The sequence below is a fragment of the Acomys russatus genome, chromosome 26 (assembly GCF_903995435.1).
Source record: "Acomys russatus chromosome 26, mAcoRus1.1, whole genome shotgun sequence".
NCBI classification, from domain to species: domain Eukaryota; kingdom Metazoa; phylum Chordata; class Mammalia; order Rodentia; family Muridae; genus Acomys; species Acomys russatus.
The window spans coordinates 42,426,062-42,432,882 of NC_067162.1; the positions used below are offsets into that span (position 1 = coordinate 42,426,062).

The window sequence follows — 6,821 nt, forward strand, 5'->3', positions numbered from 1 at the left end:
TGCTCTTTCTGTAGTCACACTGGTTGTCTGCTACACTGACTCAGACCTACTAGGAGTAGGGAGGTGGCATCTGTTGCCGATTTTCCTTGAACTTGGTGTTGGGACGACCACCACGTCTGTCATAAAGCACTGGCAGGCTGCCACTCTGAGTCTTACTCATGTCATGAATCACAGAGCTATACTAGTAGCTTTCAGTCCTGGCTCAACAATATCATTCCTGAGAAAACTGAGAAAACGCTTAGGTGTAGCCTTTTCCTAACTTGATCAACTCAAAACAGCTGCAAGTGGAGCCCAGGTGTCTGCTGGTTTGCCTCTTTGAAAAGTAACCATTGGGCTGACTTCCGCATCCTGGTAGATCTCACTCCCCCCGCCCCCCTTCTCTGCCTCTCTCTCCCTCCCTCCCATTTATTTATGTGTTTTGGGCTTAAGGAGGAGGCCTTCTGTGTCATGACCCAGGAGAACAGCCGTAGCAAACACACGATGGATGAGTCAACACAGTTCAGGCCGCAGCACCAGGTCAGCAGCCTGAGCCTGAGCCTGCGTCTCCAGGACTGTGGAGGGTTGGAAGCCATCCTTTAAGCTGGTCACTCAATCTTAGAACCTCTGCACAGAGACTGCAGGGCCGGAAGAGAGCTGATAATGGGTGAGTAAGAAATTAAGATCATCCAACCCAACACAAAGACAGGCATCACATGTCACCTTGTCATGGGAAGTAGAGAGAACTTTGGCCTAGGTGACTCAAGTACCATGGTTGTTCCGAGGGGAAAGGTCAAGGTGTGGTTCTAGAAGAAAGAAGGACCTACCAAGGAGACTAGGGTTCAGGAAATGTTCCTTGAGGACTCAAGGGCACTTTCCCAATGGGTGGCAGGATCTTGTGACAAGGAGTACTAGAAATGAGGCCAGTAAGATAGGCACAGTTGCTTTTCTTTGACTATAATAGGAGTAGAAGAGACTCGTGATCAAAGAGGTGATAAGGCTGCTGTTCTGAAAAAGAGACCAGGTTTTTGTTAATTGTGTGGTGTGGGCTAAAGTTTGGCAATTGTCCATTAGTCAATCACAGGACATAAGTGAGGGGAAAGCCGTGGAACCTCCTTGTGATGTCAACCTTGGCTGTCAACCTGACTGGATTTGGAGTCACCTGGGAGACACACTTCTGGGAACGTCTGTGAAGAAGCTTCCAGAAAGGTTTAATTGAGGCAAGAAAGTGGGCAACACCATATTTTTGGGCTGAAGGCCCAGAATGAATAGAAACAAGAAGGTAAGTGGACTTTCAATATTGATGTCTCTGCTTCCTGACTGCAGCTATAATGTGACCAGGCGCCTCATACTCCTGCCTCCATGCCATGACCCCATCATGAACTGGATCCTCAAACTGTGAGCCACAGTAAAGTCTTTATTCATTAAGTTTATTTTTCCACAGCAATGGAAAAAAAGTATCTTATGCATTCTCTATGTGCAAACAACCTGGCCTTGTATTGGGGACATTAACAGATGGCAAATAACACAGGAGCTATTGAGTCTTTCTATTACTAAGTCAAGAACTGTTGACCCCTCTTGTTGATGACATTACTATCGTGTGCAAATATTGTAAATGTGTTTTACTGGAATGGGATTACCAACATGTAGGGATATGTTGGGTTATTCAGGTGGTGTCTTCTTAGAGCTGGGATGGAACTCTGCTATGGACCAACCTGGCCGGCGACTTATGACAAGGTTGATGTTTTGGGTGAGGCACTTGGGTTGTCGCTCAAGCACAAGTATAAGGTAAGAGAGGCATAACACGTCAACAGCCAACTGGCCAGTTCATCCAAGATGGTGGTCTTGAACCAAACATTTCCCAAAGGATGAAGATGTCTGCACAGTCTGATTCGAAGCTTGAAGCAGGAACGGGGTAGGCACAGTGTGCAGCAGAGGTGCCAGGCTTTTTATTCGGTTTTACTCACCCATTAGATGTCTGTAGGCGCCAGTGAAGACCCGGTGTTTTAGCAGAGCCAGCCTTTGTGGCGTTGCAGAGTAACCTAGGCAACTGAGACAACTCACGGACTAGAATCGTTATCTCTAGCAAGTTAATCTAATAATATTCTGCTCAGCTGTGAGGCCACCCAAGCTAGTGAGTTCTAGGCAACTTGGAGCAAATGCCACACCCTGCTCTGACAGATTTTCATCGCAGTTGAGTAGGGCCTTACTGAAAGCATTTTGTGGAGTGAGGTTTTTTTTTCTCCTTCAGTAACACTTGCCCCCTTGCTTCTGTCATTTGTAGTCATCTCAAATACTACTGGCTTTGGTTTGGGTCTAGTTGTAAAGGGTTTCCAGGTGAATAAACACTCTGGCCTTATGGGCTAATCTTGTGGGTTTTGGTAAAGCCGTCAGAAGCAGTCTCTTAGAAGGTGGCAGGTTATAGTGCTAGAGGTTATTTGATTTTCATTCCTTCACAGTGGGGACACTATCTCACTTGGACTGGTATTGTCAGCCTCATCATTGTAAGTGAGAAGTTCTGTGTGGAGTGGGTGGCCTTGGCTGTGAGCGGCTCTCAGCTGACTCTGATGCAAGTGTCAGAATGATCAGAACCAGGGCTGTGAGTTTAACTAGGGCAGCAAAGGCAGAAGGGTCTGGAGGCCAAGCCTGTGCAGTAGGGATGGGCTCCAGGGGTTGGTGATGCCAGTGTTCCTTGCACCTGGTTAGTACTGAGAGAGTCGAAAGGAAAGTTACAGGCCACAGTCACTCATGGGCTTCTAGTGCTGGGTATGTTGGGATAATGTTGGTATGGGAACAGGTGCAAGGTCATACTTCTAAGGCTGAGGGTCTTTGGGACTGACAACTGATGAGGTTTGGGGTATCCATGGTTACAAGAAACATGTATGGGGATACCAACATCCAGAGATGTGCTGGAACTGTTCAGGTGGTATCTCCTCAGGGCCAGGCTGGAACTCTGCTCACAGCACCAACATGCTCCCCTCACAGAGTACTGGTGGGCAGAAAAGGAGGACAGAGCTTAACGTTCTCCATTTTTTGTGTGTGTTCAAAGTGCTCAGACAACACCTGCCTCATGGATGGCATCTTCCTTACAGTCAGTAAACATGATGTGCAGCCAACTGTGGAGTTATCCAACACAATTTTCTAAGATCTCTTTTATTGTTTGTATATAACCAAGCAGAGACTCCCCTCTTTTTGGGAGGGCAGCATGAATCACTTGCGGTGCTCTGGTGAAAACACAGGAGGAGTGGGCAGATGCATGGCAGGCACCTTGAGCCCCCTCCATTCCTATGGGTTCCGTTGATCAGAGACACCCCCAAGTGCACAGGCTCAAAACACAGGCATGCCCTGCCCAATGTTTCAAATGCTACAGGGAAGAATCTTTAAGGGCTTTTTTTTCCCCCTGATGTGATTGGTGTGGCTGGATGAGTAACTTTGGAGAAGCAATTGATGGCCCCAAGAGTCCCCACTGTGGGGACATTATGTAAAATGACACCCCATCTCACCCCACCCCACCCTACAGAAGGATCAAGTAGCAAGTAGCCTGGCTTCTCCTTCTCACTGGGCGTTCACTTACCAAGCCATTTATCTGCCTCTGAGTAGGAAAATTGCATCCTCTTCTTTGGTTTGGGAAGGTGGAAGGATGGTGTTTTGGTTCCGGCTGGGGTGCTACTGAAACTTTGTTTAGTTTGAGGAAAATCGGACAATTTTCTGGATCTCACTGATTTTGTGCATCGTCACTTTTTTTTTTTTCTGGCTTTGCTTTGGCATTCTGCACAGAGCGCAGCTTTCTCATATATTTTTGGTGGAAATTAGACATTTTAAAAACAGTTTCCATCATGTAATTAGGTTTCTTGCATCTGGTGTGCCCATTGGCTTGCGTCGAAGAGACTCCAGAATCTCAAATAAGATGTTGAAAACGTTGGGGTATATAAGAAATTGATAGGCTAATCGAATGAAGAAACCCATGTAAAAATAACAGCTTTAGCTGAGCGTGGTGGCGCACGCCTTTAATCCCAGCACTCAGGAGGCAGAGGCAGGCGGATCACTGTGAGTTCGAGGCCAGCCTGGTCTACAAAGAGAGTCCAGGACAGCCAAGGCTACACAGAGAAACCCTGTCTCGAAAACCAAAACCAAAACCAAAAACCAAAACAAAACAAAAAACAAAAAATAAAAAACAAAACAAAACAACAACAACAAAAAAACCAGCTTTAACAACTGTGGTGGTTTGATTGAGATGTACCCCATAAGTCCCAGACATTTGAGTACTTGGTCCCAATTGGTGGTTGTTTTAGGTGTGATTAGGAGGTGTGGCCTTTATGGAGGACTATGTTCCTGGGGGTGGGTTTTAAGGGTTCAAAGGGCACATGCCATTCCAAGTGTCCACTCTGCTGCTTGATTGCAATTCTAGATGTGAGCTTTCAGCAGCTCCTGCCACCACGCTTTCGCTACACTGTCGTGAACTCTGACCCTCTGGGACCATAAGCCCCAGATAAGCTTTTTCCTTCTATAAATTGCTTTGGTCTTGGTGCTTTATCACTGCAGCAGAAAAGTAACGTGACAAGTTTCAGTAGCTGTGTCCTTCTCTACCCATGCTCATCATACCTGTCTGCCTCCATTCCCCTCACTTGTTTATTTGGAAGCCAGTCCATGTCTTCACATAACTCATATCTATGTAGGCTTCAGGATGTACAAAAACTATAAAAACCCTCAAAAGCCTTTCACTGCTGCGTCCACAGCCGAGAGTATGCTGAGGGTACAGAGGAGGCATGCCTCTGGTGATCTCCACCATGGTAAAAAGGTCTGCTTGGACCCCAGTGAGACCAGTGAAATTGCCAATGGCAGCTCCTATCAGCAAATCAGGAAGCTGACCAAAGATGGACTGATCATCTGGAAGCCTGTGACTGTCTGTTCCCAGGCTTGATGCAAAACAAAAACAAAGACAAAAACAAACAAGCAAACAAACACCACCCTGTCTTGATGGAAGGGCAGGCCGATGGGCATAGGGAAGCAGAAGGGTACCACCAACGCTCCAATCGATGCCCAAGAAGGTGACCTGGATGAGAAAGATGAGGACCCTGCACCAGCTTCCCGGGAGGTACTGTGGTAAAATCTAAGAAGATTGGCTGCTGTATGTATCACAGCCTGTACCTGAAGGTCAAAGGGAATGTATTCAAAACCAAGCAAGTTTTCTCAGAGGACATCCACAAACTGAAGGCAGGCAAAGCCTGCAAGAAGCTCCTGACTGACCCGGCTGAGGATCACAGGTCTAAGACCACAGAGGAGCACCTCCAGGCCAGGGAGGAGGAGACATAAAGACTCTGTCCAAGTAGGAAGCGACCAAGCAATAAAGCTTCCTTGGTGTCTGTACATAGTGGCTTGGCTGTGGCCTCATGTGGGTTCATCATTAAAATAAAAAAACAAGCCTTAACCCTCCCCCCAAAAGTATAACCGCAATAACACTATCGCATGTAAAAAGTGACTTTTACTACCTGCCAGTATCTAGGCACTTTCAGACTGTCCACTAAGTCATGTGTTTATTTGTTTGTTTGTTTCATTATTGGTATGTTTGAACCAGGATCCAATGGAGCAGTATGTTTAGTGAGTGGTGGACATGTTTCTGAGAAAGTGATTTTTGAACCGTTCCTTGCACGTAGCAAACTTTATCTTATTTGGACTCTAAAAGCCCCACATAGATGCCAAGAGGTTGAGGCCATTGTGCCATCTCTCCACAACTCGGTGCTGGGCCCGGCAAGCATATCATCTGCCAGATTCTGGCAGCGAAGGCCAGAGGCACAGGTGGTAGGAAACAACATAGGTACAGGTTGCCAGGACCCCAGCTTGGGTCCAAGCTGTGTTCAGTCTAAAATTCAGTCGTGTTTTCAATACAAGTAGACAAATGCCAACATGATGTTTACTTGATGAAGAGCTGATGGGCCACTTGGGAAAAGATGTAGACCAAGAGATCAAAGTTCTCCAAGAATTGGTCAGAAGGTGGGGCTGGCTGTAGCTTCTGACTCAGATGGTCTCTTCTTCAAGGTTGAGGGTTTGATGCCATCTCCCTAAGACTTCAAGCTACCAAGTCAGTGTAGGGGATGACTCTGTTGAAGTCCATGGCCTCTGCATTAGTCACTTTGCCCATTCTCTTTGCAAAATACCCGATGAACGCAACCTGAGGAAGAGAGAGGGCTTATCTTGGCCCACAGTTTGGCGGTACATTCCATCACGGTAGCATGGCAGCAGGTGTGTGAGGTGGCTGACATCACTGCACCTGCGGCCAGGAAATGGAGAGATGAATGCTGGTGCGCAGCTCGCTCTCTCTTTATTCTGACCAGAACCCCAGCCAGGGCAAGGTATAGCCTCCATTTAAAATAAATCTTCTCGCCTCAATTAACCCAGCCTAGACACGACACTACACTACACTACACTACACTACACTACACTACACACACACACACACACACACTCACACACACACACACACACACACACACACACACAGAAGCTTGTTTCCATGGTGACTCTAAATCCTATCCACTTGACAGTTTTAACTGGGAACTGCTATGGATACCCCTTTCTCCTTTAAAGGCAGAGAGGATATGGAAGATCCATCCATGAGTCCCATGCTGCCCTCTCTACTTGTCTCTACTTCTATGCACCTAGTAGACAGGTTCTTCCCACGTGGCTGAGGCCAATGGCTTTTGGAAGCCACATATTATTCATAACAACACAAAAGGGATTTCTCTCTATCTCTGTTTATATGTCAAATCAAGCAATGACTCCTGTCTGGCTGTTAGAATTTGGATGTAGCATGTCCCCTTGAGTCTTCTGTTTGGATACTTGGCCTC

The 6,821-nt window shown here is 46.8% G+C and overlaps 1 pseudogene; it reads left to right on the top strand.

Annotated features, from left to right (window-relative positions):
* Positions 1–4,720: 4,720 nt before the first annotated feature.
* Positions 4,721–5,306, top strand: LOC127209521 (60S ribosomal protein L19-like; annotated as a pseudogene).
* Positions 5,307–6,821: the final 1,515 nt, after the last annotated feature.